This window comes from Elephas maximus, chromosome 6 (assembly GCF_024166365.1).
Source record: "Elephas maximus indicus isolate mEleMax1 chromosome 6, mEleMax1 primary haplotype, whole genome shotgun sequence".
NCBI classification, from domain to species: Eukaryota; Metazoa; Chordata; class Mammalia; order Proboscidea; family Elephantidae; genus Elephas; species Elephas maximus.
This window is the reverse complement of record NC_064824.1, coordinates 104,937,919-104,951,548: the sequence shown is the minus strand read 5'-3', so window position 1 is coordinate 104,951,548 and position 13,630 is coordinate 104,937,919.

Here is a 13,630-nt window from a genome sequence, read left to right as displayed (position 1 = left end):
GATGAAAGACTGACTTATTTATAAAGGGTATTCAAAATCTTTGATTTTTTTTTTAATAATTTACACTGAAAAGTATAAGGTGGCATTGAAAAATATGGCAAAGGCATGGCCTATGACTTTTTATTAGTTTAAAATATTTCATTTGAGTAGTTTACCTGAAGATATCCTAAGATGAATAAACTTTATTAATTATATTCTCAGAATTATATAATTTTGGATGTGAAAAGGACTGTAGAGAAAACCTCACATTACACCTGTATTTTATAATTAAGGAAATGGAGGCCAGAGAGAATAAAGAGGCAAGATGAGAGGCAGGTCTAGGGCTTGAACCCAGTTCTTCTGACTGCTAGTTCTGTGATACCACAAAGCCTTAAGTTGAGCTCTGTCATTTAATCAACAAATATTTGCAGATTACTTTGTCAAGTACTACATATTAGGACTACAAAGAGAAATATAAATTAGTTTGTGCCCTTAAGCTTACAGTGTATTACAGTGATACGTACACATCAATTACAGTGTCATACTCTAAAAGAGTTACTTGCATAATACAGTGGTGGCCATGGCTGGACCTGACAGAATTTAAAAGTTTACTAATATCCAGGGTTAGCCATGACCTGGGGAAACAGATACAATCAGGCACTGTACTATAGCCATCAAAAAATAAATGGACATTCTTTAGACCCAGCAATTCCACTTCTGGGAGTTTATCCTGAAGATATACCCACATGAATGTAAGAATGTACATTTGCATTTTCTGTCAGATTTTTTTTAAATCCATAAATAGGTTAAAAAAATTTTGGTATAATCATAAAATGAAATATGCAGATGTTTAAGAGAATGAGCTAGATCAGCATGCTGATATGAAAAAAGGAAGATATATTAAGGACATAAAGTAACTTACACGATATGTGCACGTGCATGTGTGTGTATAGGCGTGGAAGGTATCTGAACAGATACACACAAAAAAAACTTTGGTTACCTCTGGGTAGTTCAACTAATGTGGGCAACAGCATGAGGAAAAGGATTTTATACCTTGCTTTATCATTTGATCACTTAAAAGTTTTTACAACAGGGATATCTTCCTTTTATAATTTTAACATGCTTGAAGGATATGTAGCAAAATAAAATATTTAAATGAGAAACAAAAGTAGCAGATACAAAATGCTGTGTATTCTGTTTAGTAGGCAGCCTCTAAGATGCCCCCACTGATCTCCACTTCCTAGTATTCATGCCCTTGCGCAAGACCCTCGAGTGTAGGCTGGACTTGCTGATTCACTTCTAATGGAAGAACAGGACGTTCTGAGATTCAGTTGTATAACAAACACAGCTTCTGTCTTGGACCCTCTCTGGCTCTCTCACTCTCAGATCACCAGCCACCATGTCATGAGGACACTTGGGCAGCATCTGGAAACACTTGTGGAAGGAACTAAGGCCTGCTAGCAACCACAGGGGAGAACTTGGAAGCCAACCATTCAGCTACAGCTGAGCCTTGAGATGGCTGAAGCCCTAGCCAATAACTTAACTGCAACCCAATGAAAGACCTTGAGCCAGAGGTCCCCAAATATGATGCTCCTGGATTCCCGACACAGAATTGAGACAATAAATGTTTTCAGCTGCAAAGTTCTGGGCTATTTTGTTACACAGTAGATAACAAATACACTGATTTATAACTGCAAAACCATGACAGGGTGACCCATGTCCAATGACTGATCCATGTGGGCATATGAAGGCTTGGTCATTTTGGCCCTAGCTCTAGAATTCCCTGTGGGGTTGGCTGAGGCAGTCATTGGATCTGCACTGCACCTCACCGGTTCCCTGTGCTCATCCTGCTTTCTTCCCCTCTTTTACATAGGTACTGACCCCCAGGGGACTCCTTAGTAAATATTCTGCATACTAAACTACATAGAGGCAGATTCATAGGAACCTGATCCTGATCTGTGAAAGTCATCCATAATACTGAGTAGCTGCTCCAGTTGTCAAGGAGCCTTGACAGTGGCACAGTGGTTAAGTGCTTGACTGCCAACCCAAAGGTCAGCAGTTTGAACCCACCAGCTGCTCCTTGGGAGAATGATCTAGCAGTCTGCTTCCATAAAAATTTTACAGCCTTGGGAACCATACAGGACAGTCCTACTTTGTCCTATAGGGTTGCTATGAATCAGAATCAACTTGGCAAGGGGTTCAGCTTTTTTTTTTTTAGTTTTTTCGGCTCCTCCAGTTGTTGCTATGTCTCAGCCAGTGAGGAGGCAAGGGACACTGACATGACTTAAAAATTGCATCACTTCCATAAGCAGGACTTATCGTATAGCCACATTCATCTGCAAGGGAATAAGCTGGGGAAGGTATCCTCTAGCTAGGCAGTCATCTATCCAACTAAAACTAAGAGAAGGTGTTCCATTTGTCTATCACTGCTTGACAACCCCAAAACTTAGTGGTACAAAACCACCATTGTGTTATGTTCACGAGCTTCTGTGAGTCAGGAACACAGGGTACAGCAAAGACAGGGACAACTCTCTACATAGTCTAGGGCCTCAGCAGAATCACTCATATGTCCAGGGGTGACTCAGCTGGGACTGGAAAAGCTCTAGCTGGAGGATTCAGTTCCCAGGTGGCGTCTTCACTCACATGTTTGGTGCCTGGGCTGGAATAGTTGAAGGCCAGACTTAGATGGGACCGTCTTTCAGAGCACCTGCATGTGGGCTATCCAGCATGGCAGTCTCAGGGTAGTTGGGCTTCTTACACGGTGGCTCAGGGCTCCAAGAGCAAGCGTATTCCTGGAGATCAAGGAGGAAGCTCCAAAGCTTTCCATGACTTAACCTCAGAAGTTACATAGCGTCACTGATGCGGTACGCCATTTGTCAAGGCAGTCTCAGAAGCCATGCAGATTCAAGGGGAGGAAACATCCATCCCACCTCTTGATGGGAGGAGTATCAAAGAATTAAAACTACCCCAAGAGAAAACATACTGAGGGAGCAATTAATTACTGTCATAGGCCCTATAATATATATCCTAGTTAGGAAGAGGTAGATAAAGGAAAAAAGAGAGAGACCACAATAAAATATAAAATGGAATCTATCAATTAATGCATAACTTTTCTGATCACTCACCACATACCCAACTCTACTCCTTTTGTATCCAACATAGAGTTGGTGAGTCTCCTTACAGTATAGAGGATGAACTTGAGCCCTTTCCCTTTGGCTCAAATTCTACAAGCTTTTAAATATAGCCCAAGAACCTTGGCATATATAGCTGAAATGATCTTTGTGGAACCCAGTCTACTTGTAGGAGAAAACGATTCTTTACTAGGTTATTAGATTACTTACAGATTGCCCTGCGTAAGTTCTTACAGACTGGGTAAGTACTGGGTCCAAATGAAGTAGTGTCCCTTAGCTTGAGTACAACAGTGAAACCCAAACTAGTTTTCCAGGCTCTTATATTCTTCCATTTCCACTCTTCAGAAGGATAAGAAACCTCTCTGCCAAACAATGTACTATATATTATTAATACATTTTCTGAATTAAAAAAAGAAAGTGGCAGGTCACAAAGGCAAATGAGGACAGGAGCTGACCTTATTGAGATCTTCAAACCCTTCCAAGACCTTAGGATTTTCCCCATTTTCCTAGGGGTAGGGTGACCTTGCCCCACTGTCTTAGCATAGAAGCACTCCTTTGCTATCAGCAAGTCTTGGGATAGTGTTGGACGTCTAAAAGGAACAGTAAAGCGTGACTTAATTAATTTCAATTTCCTCTGCCAAGGAGAATGAAAATGCCAAATAAGCATTTTATCTGTTTCTGTTTCTTTTAAAACTGGTGGCAACCTGGTCTGTGTCTGTTATGTGGATAAAGTTACATAATAATAGAACATATGCCTTCCTGCAAAGAGTTATGGTGGCACAGTGGTTAAGAGCACCGCTGCTAACCAAAAGGTGGGGAGTTCAAACCTACCAGCCACTCTGCGGGACAAAGATGTGGTAGTCTGCCACAGCCCTGGAAACTATGTGACAGTTAAGGGGTAGTTCTACTCTACCCTATAGGGTCACTATGAGTTGGAATCATCTCCACAGCGCACAACATGGCTTCCTATAGCTCCACAAACTACAATTGGATATAAGGCAAAGAGTGGAGATGTATTGTTTGCTTGGTAGCGGGAGCTAAACAGTTACACTCCTTCATGGGATGGGGCTTGTTTTGTATCTGCAAACCCAGAGGGAATGCATAAGAACGTGTTTCCCTGAGCAGCAGCATTCCCCTGGGAAATTGGGTTATTCCTTAATAACTCCTGAGTGTGTCCTCACTCTGTGGTCTATATCCCTCTCTTGTCTATCCTTCACTTCCCTAGCCATCCTGTGTCCATTTCTCTTCAAACCTTTTGTTACCTAAGAGATGGGGTGGGCTTCTTACTGCTTTAGGCCGCTATGTCTCTGGTATTTTGCCTTGGATATTCTTACCCAATATTTTCCTCTCACATCCTTCCCAATCATACACAAGGCGCATTTTCTATAGGTTCAAATATGTCATCGTCATCTTGTATTATAAACGTGCTAAACAGATGTCCAAAGTCTTACTTTTCTGCACATGTCCTTCATTGTAGCTCAGCACAAATTTCCAGTTTTGGTAAAACTGAAACTATTCTCATCCAAAATTGGGATATTAGGACAAATATCTTTAAGAGAATGGCTTTAGGAAAGTATGGTTCCATTTTATAAATCCATTGATTAACTGAAAAGAGGTATCTAATAATTTTTAATAATATATTTAAGTCTTAAGAATCTACACTTTATTCCACTGTGAACTTTTTCAGAGGAGTTGGTTCTTCCATTCATGTTTTGTGGTTTAATTTGGTAAGTACATGTCCGAGAAAAGTAATTAATGAGAAAAAACACACCCTAAAAGGGGCAGAAGCCTTTCTGCTAGACAAAGCACCAAAGAGGTGATTAGGAACCCTGGGCTTCCAATACACTGACCTGCTATTACCCTTAATAGCTTTACAATTAAGGCTACTAGGCAGGGACTGTGCCTACTCAACTTTATCCCTGGGCGGTAGCAAACATGCTCTTAACTGTGAACATCCTGATGTGAACTCAAATTATTATGCCTGATCCTCTGTTGAGTACAGCAAGTCAGCTGCTCACCCCTGGGGATAACAGTTAATTTTTCCCAGGCACCAAGACACTAATTAGGGCACTGGACAAAGAATTTTACTAAACTGGCCCTGCTGCCCAGGAGGTCATTCCTTTCTCCCTTGTGCACACTTCCCTCCCAGACAGTGGGGCTGACTCACCTTCTGACTCAGCGAGGTCACGCACAATAACCTGTGGGGAAATTGTCTCTGCTACAGTCTCTGAGGCAATAAACCATATTTTTTTTATACATTTAGTTACCAAAAAGATACCAGATCTCAATTTCCTATTGGGCCCATAGTTCTTTCCCTGGTCCCTTTTCTCTCCTCAGCCTCCCCACCAAACTAATACAGGAAGAGGTGTTGGTCACCCTTTTCTTTCCTCTCCAATTCTCTCGCACATAAAAACTGTATTGGCAAGGATTGCCTTCTGGTGAGTGAAAGTACATAGAGCTCTCTTTTTTAAATTGTTTATACATCCCATTGTGTGATTGTACCAAAATTATTCCAATTTCCTATCAATAATGATAACAAAATTTATTGAGCACATATTCTAGATTAGGCATTGTTCTAAGCAGTATACATCACAACAATCCTGTGAAATAAACATGTCATTAGCTCCACTTTACAGATAGAAAAACTAAAAGCACAGTGAAATAATTTGTCCAAGATCATATAGCTAGTAAACTGTGGAAATAGGAAAGAATCCAGGCAATTTGACATCAGAGATCCTAACCACTAGGCTATACTGCTTCCCTATTGATGGATACTCAGGGCTTTCTATGGATTCGTTTTCCTGCTTTTTTTAATTACAGATAATGCTGCAATAAATATTCTTGTATACATACATTTACATACTTTGCTAAGTTTATCTGTCAGGATAAATCCTTGAAATAGCACAGGGTTGAAAAGCAGCACATTTTTATTTAAACAGAGTTTATCCTCCAAATTTAATATTTGTTTTGAGAGAATATTTTATTAGAGGCAACAGGCTTTCTTCTTGTGCATTTAGAAACTTACTAGCAAAAATATTAGAAAGGCATCTTAGTGTCCTACCAGAAGGAATAATTGTCCAAGTGGTCCTTTCCTGATATCGTTTCTGTTATTTGATTAGGAGCAGAGACATGTAAACTGTGAGCAAAAAGGGCCCTGGATTAGGGGCTTGGGTCATGAGAGTTGAGCAACTGATTTAAATGACTAGGTCTTTTTTTTTAATCTGTAAAATGGGAATATTAAGTACTATCTACCCTACCTACCACCTGTGGATTTAGAGGTATAGATGTGACACATATAAATTGTTCATATATATCATTAAGAATACCTTTAAGGTGGAGATACCCATTCTCTTCCCAGTAAATCTTACCTTTCTAGAAATTTTATTAAGGGCCGACAATAAATGTTTACCTGCCTATTGCTTCAAAAAGTGAGGCCTTAAGAACTTCCTGAGATATCTGTTACACATCAAATAGAGCTGGAGGGAGCTGATTAACCTTAGTTTCTGATTGAAAGCCCCTGGTGTTCAGTAATTATTCATTCATGGGAACTAATTAAAAAATAGAAAGAAAAAAATCACTAAAAGATAGTCACGTTCTGAGATAATAAGATGTAAAATTTTGCAAAGTTTAGGTGCAGTATAGTTTATTTGTCACTGAGTATCATCTTTTAATATTAAATGTTACCATATTTTAAACTAAAAATGCCTCCCGTAATCCATAGGGATGGGTAGTCTGGTTTATGAGAATGTTTTATCTTCAAGCCTTCATCATTTCTTGTCCAGATTTCTAAAAGAGCCTCCTAATTTGTCTCTACTCTTCCCTTTCTCCAAGTTGTTGTGATTATTGTTATGACGGAAGTAAGCTTCCTAGAACACACATCAGATAATGTCACACCCTTTCCCCTCCACTTAAAATTCTTCAAAGGCTCCTCATTATGTTCAGGAAAAAAAAAAAAAAAAAAAATTCCTGAGCATATACAAAGTCCTTCTTATTCTAGCCCCTCTCTGGCTTCATCTCCCTCTACTCTTCCACAGGTATAGACTGTGCCATAGCCACGTGAATGTCCTTACATTGCATGAAGGTGCCAAGCTCTATGCCTGCCTATCTGTGCCTCTCCATAAATGGTTCTCTCTGCCTGTTTGGAATTCCTTTGCCCTACCTTTATTGCCTGGCCAACTTGTATTTGATCTTTAAGAGTCAGCAGGTGTTTCTCCTCCAGTATTTTCTCTCTGGAATAGGGCCTTCTCACTATGCTCCTTTAACCTTTTGTGTATACCTATGTTATAGCTGGAAACCCTGGTGGTGTAGTGGTTAAATGCTGTGGCTGCTCACCAAAAGGTCAGCAGTTTGAATCCACCAGGTGCTCCTTGGAAACTCTATGGGGCAGTTCAACCCTGTCCTATAGGGTTGCTATGAGTTGGAATTGACTCGACGGCAGCGGGGCTTGGTTTTTACTATATCAGAGCACTTTATCTCTCAGTATTGTAATTTGTGTTCACTAAGTCTTTTTTTTTTTTTTTTAAGTCTGGGCTGCTTCAGGGTAGGGCTTCCTCCTCCCCACCCCCTACCCTGACTCAAAGGCAATGCGTTTGGTTTTTGGTGTATGTATAAGGCTTGGTCAGTCCCTGGGTGGTGCAAATGGTTAAGTGTGACTACCAGCCAAAAGGTTCGTGATTTGAAGCCTCTCAGAAGCATCTCAGACGACAGACCTGGCAGTCTGCTTCTGAAAGGTCACCATCTTGAAAACTCTATGGAGCAGTTCTACTCTGACACACATGGGGTTGTCATGAGTCAGAATCGACTCGACAGCAACTAACAACATGTATAAAGCTTAGTACAATTTCAGCAGGTAGGCTTACTATAAATGTTTTATGAGTAAGTTAAGGAACAAAGATTTCAAGGCCAGTCATCCATTTTCCAAAGTCAAGACAAATGTTCTCTTTTAAAAAAATAAAATAATTTTAAGCACTTTGTCTTCCCCCTAACTAATAAACTTCTGAATATTCTTTTAGGAGAACCATGTTTTTAAGACAGTTTAGGGGTCTTAAAATTTGATTTAGGGCAAGCCAAAAACCCAATCACCCAAGGCAAAGAATCTGAGGTTATCTTGTTACCAGGTGGAAACCCCAGGTTCGTGCTCCTATGACTTCTATTGGCCAATAAAGGAGAGACCAAGGTGGGAGAACAAGAAAGACACCTTTATTTCATTGTACTGCCAAGACTGCTCACCAAGGGCGGGCAGGTAAGTTATTTTAAAGACATTTACAAGTAGGGAGTTCATATAAGTTACGTCAGCAACATTCTTAATCATACTATGCAGGCACAATGGGGTTTACATATAACCTCCAAGTGAAAGCAGGATTCAGATGCAAAGCTGGGGAGCCGGGGCGGGGGCGGGGGCGGGGGCGGGGGGGAGCCCCACAAAGGAAGTGATTTTGCAATACAGCACTGTGGGGAAGGAAGCCAGGTAAAGAATACAGTGCTCTGGGGGTTCTGTCTCAATCTAGTTTGTTAGATGTTGAGTAACTGCCTCTCTGTAAATTTGGAGAATAGAGAAATGTAGAAAACTAATCCACCTTCCAACACTATTAATATCTTTATGTATTTTCTTTCAGTTTTTACCACATGTATACATATTTGCTTTATCTAATTTGATCATAATATTGTTTTCTGACTTTTTTCACTTAATATTATAACATGAGCATCTTTCCATGTCATTGTAACTCTCTAAAAAATGTTTAATAGCTGAATCAAGTGAATATATCAGACATTCCTGTGATGAACATATAGATTATTTCTTTTAAAAACTGTTTATTATGGAGAATTTTGGACATACTCAAACATAGAGTAATAGGAACCCCTACGTACCCATTACCAAGCTCCAGCCACCACCAATCCATGGCCAATCTTGTGCCACCCATGCTTCCTATCTTCTTCCCCACCCTTCTTTATCACTTTGAAGCAAATCTCAGACATCCTACTATTTCATCCATAAAAATTTTAGTATGTAATTCTAAAATATAAAACTCCTCTAAAAATTATAACCATAATACCATTATATCTAAAAATTAATAATTATTTAATATCAATATCGAAGTATCAATAGTTGCATGTCATCTTTTTGATAAAAAAAATTAGAATCTAAATAATGTCCACATGCTGTGATTGGCTGGTGTGTCTTTTAAGTATCTTTTAATCTACAGATTTCCTTCCCATCTATTTGTTAAAGAAACCAAATCATAGGTATTGTAGCATTCTTCACAGTTTGATTTTATTAAGTGCACCCCTCCATGATGTGGTTTAAATGCTATTTCCAAGCTTCTAATATAATAAATAGGTTGATAAACATCTTTCTGCATAAACATATTCCAGTTTTTTTAGGATACATTCCCATAATTAAGTAAAAAAAAAATAATTTAACTTTTTGATGTATGTTGCCAAATTGTTTCCTGAAAGGGTTATACTAATTTATGTATGAATCTGGTGAACAAAATGCTGGGCAACATCATGGTTGGGGTGGGGCAGTGGGAGTGATAAATTCACTGTTAATTAGTACACTGTTAATAACCACTAAGCAGGTATTACTAGTAATCTGTTAGATCCTTCAATTCAATTACTATATCATGCCTCATACTCTTCTTCTCCTGGTAAAGCAACCATAATCTTTATGTGTTCTCATTTATTCATCATCTTTATTACTTGTATTCCATGTCAACTTGCTGATCATTCCGATTCCCATACAGTTTTTTGCTTTGCTATTTACTAATAACTCTTTGCTTTTATTGTGCTGTTCAATTTATTCGTCCTCTAAGACACTTTTTTTTTTTTTAAACACTACCTTATATCTCTTTAAATTGTTGACAGACAACCCTAATTTATCAAAATTGTTTCCAGGTGATTAGCAATTCAATGGAAATTAGTTGTATGTGGTCATACACAAGCTGACAAAACTTACTTTCAAATTATAATATAAACTTACTTTGAATATATTTTTAGATTATGTGTATTTTAATGTACTATATAGGTCTCACTTATTACATTCCATTCCAAAGCCTTCAATCATCTTGAATAATTTTTCTTCTTGAGTGTATCCATATTTCAAAGACTTGTATAAAGGTGAATATAAATTCAATTAGCTTCCCCCTTTCCAACTTATCTAGATTTATATGGCTTTTTTTTTTTTTTAAACTAGCATTAGGGAACATCTAAGAACTTCAACATAAAAATATTCTAGACTCTAGTGTCCTGGAATAGGATAAAATATATATTAGAAAAACACGTTTCTACAGATGAAACATTTAATCTCCCAAATGCAGAAATAAAGCAAACATGAGGGCAATTCTTTCCGACTAGCTGTGGATAGAACATATTTTCAAGAATCTATCACTAGACAACCAAAATTTATTTACCTAAGGGTTTTCTAACACCAGCAACTTAGCAAGAAGAGGAAAAATAAAACCTAAATTGACAGTAGAGCTCCTCAATTATGGAAAAGTAATTGCCAATGGCAAAACAGACCCTTGTATGTAGTTCTACCTTATTCCAATAACTGCGTTAGGAACCACATCCTCCCTGGGTCATGCCATCAAACTAAAAAGATGTTTTCAACAGTAGCAACAATGAACTGGAGTCTGCAATGTCCTCAGCTCTAGTTATTATTTGTGTATTCAACAGGACTTTGATTCACTACATCGGCCTGGCATCTAGGCCATTTCTGAAATTTCTGTCCACTGTATATTGCACACTCCATTGAGATTATAGTTTTTCAGCTATATTCCTTTGGGAAAAATTATCAAGTTATGAGCAGGATTGGGAATAACCATTATATCCAACATTATGTACTAAGTGGCAACATTATGCAATATTGTACACTGATTCGTAGAATAGAATAGTGCTTGAGGGAGAAAAAGCTCTGCAATCAGTTCCCCAGATTTAATTCTGGTTCTACCACTTGCCTGTTTTGTCATCTCTATTACTTTTATCTTTTCTCTATGACATGAGAATAATGATAATAATATCACCTGCATCAGAGTTGTTAAGAAAACAAAATAATTTAGAAACTTTAATACATTGGGCAGAGTAAGTACTTAATAAGAGTTAGTTGTTGTTATTGTATTAAACATTAAAAAAAAAGTCTTCCAGGAATTTTGTCCTTAAAAAAAAAAAAGAATCAAAGTGGATATCTAGAAGCCTGCATTTTAGAATGCAGACCACCACTCTATAGACCAAAAAAAAAACCAAACCCAGTGCCGTCGAGTCGATCCCGACTCATAGCGACCCTATGGGACAGGGTAGAACTGCCCCATAGAGTTTCCAAGGAGCGCCTGGGGGATTCAAACTGCCAGCCCTTTGGTTAGCAGCCGTAGCACTTAACCACTAGGCCACCAGGGTGCAGCCCATGCAGCCCACTACTAGAATAAAAAAAATGGGGTTTTACACATAAAACTTTACATCGGCAATTTTTTTTTAGTCAGTGGAAAGTAATAACAATGGGAAAACCTTGGATTTTAGAAACTACCTGCAGACAGAAAATAAGAATGTAAGTATCAAATACTTGAATTACCTCTTGGTTAAACTACTAAAAGTAATGATAATAACCCTGTATTTTGAATCATGGCTTATTACATTTTACTGTTTGTCACCAAGATCTTTTCCAGTCAGATATACAAAAAACATTTGCTAAATAAATAAGTAAAAAGCGAATACATTTATAGCCAAGAATATACAGAGAACATTTAATATTTTTCATTAGCTGTGGCAATATAATCCTCAATCATAGGGACATGGAGGTTACATAAACGGAGTTCTCTGGACAGTAGAGCAGTGCATCATGGGAAATCACAACCATACCTTATCCAACTGGATATGATCCTGGAAAAAACTGTGCTGTTGGTAACAAACAAGTGGAGGAACAGAACAGACAGATAGAGCACTGTTCTTCACTGTTGTTGGAGGATAAGTTAAAACCAAGGCTGTAACAATGAAGGATTAATGGCATTTACTTTTATGAAGGCTTTAGACAAATATTCAAATATACTGCATTTTTTAAAAAAGCAACTTACTGGGCTAGTAAGAAGGGACATGTTACTGAAGGCGTATTTTCCTTTTGCCTGATTTATGTAGACAGACTGTCCCATTAAAAAAAATAGTTGCAATTGAGTTGAATCCGACTCGTGGTGACCCGCTCTGTGTCAGGGTAGAACAGTGCTCCATGGGGTTTTCAATGGCTGACTTTTTGGAAGTAGATTGTCAGGCTTTTCTTCTGAGGTACCTCTGGGTGGATGTCTTAGTTATCTAGTGCTGCTATACCAGAAATACCACAAGTGGATGGCTTTAACAAAGAGAAATTTATTCTCTCACAGTCTAGGAGGCTATAAGTCCAAATTCAGGGTGCCAAACCCAGGGGAAGGCTTTCTGTCTCTGTCGGCTCTGAAGGAAGTCCTTATCATCAATCTTTCCCTGATCTAGGAGCTTCTCTATGCAGGGACCCCAGGGTCAAAGGACCTCTTGGTCCTTCTTTCTCAGTGGTATGAGGCCCCATGTCTCTCTGCTCACTTCTCTCTTTTATATCTCAAAAGAGACTGACTTAAGACACAATTTAATCTTGATTGAGTCCTCCCTCATTAACATAACTGCCACTAATTCTATCTCATTAACATCATAGAGACAGGATTTACAACACATAGGAAAATCACATCAGATGACAAAATGGTGGAAAATCACACAATACTGAGAACATGGCCTAGGCCAAGTTGACAGACATTTTGAGGGGATGCGATTCAATCCATGACTGTAGACTTGAACCTCCAACATTTTGGTTAACAGCCAAGTGGGTTAACAAAATCCCCGAGGTACTCTATTCCATTAGTCCAAATAAATATATTCATGTGGTAGGCAGAATAATGACCCCCAAAGATGTCCATGTTTTAGTCCCCAGAAGCTGTAGCTATGTTATTTTCAGGGCAAAAGGGACTTTGCAGATGTGATTACGTTAAAGATTTTGAGATGGGGAGATTATCGTGGGTTGTTTGGGTGTGCCAAATGTAATCACAAGGATTCTTATAAGGTGAGGCAGGAGGATCAGAGTCAGAGAGAGATTGGAAGATGCTATGTTGCTGTCTTAGAAAACAGAGGACTGGGCCATGAGCTAGGGAATGCAAGCAGATGGCTTCTAGTAAGGCAAGGGAACTTATTATTCCCTAGAGTCTTCAGAAGGAATACAGCCCCGCCGACACCTTGATTTTAGCCTAGCAAAACTCATTTTGGACTTCTGTCCTCCAGAACTGTAAAATAAAAAATTTGTGCTGTTTTAATCCACTAAATTTGTGGTAATTTGTTATTGCAACAATTGGAAACTAATACATTCATTAATCTGCACCTAACCTGGGGAGGGAAACCCTGGTGGCGTAGTGGTTAAGAGCTATGGCTGCTAACCAAAAGGTCAGCATTTTGAATCCACCAGGCACTCCTTGGAAACCATATGCGGCAGTTCTACTCTGTCCTATAGAGTCGCTATGAGT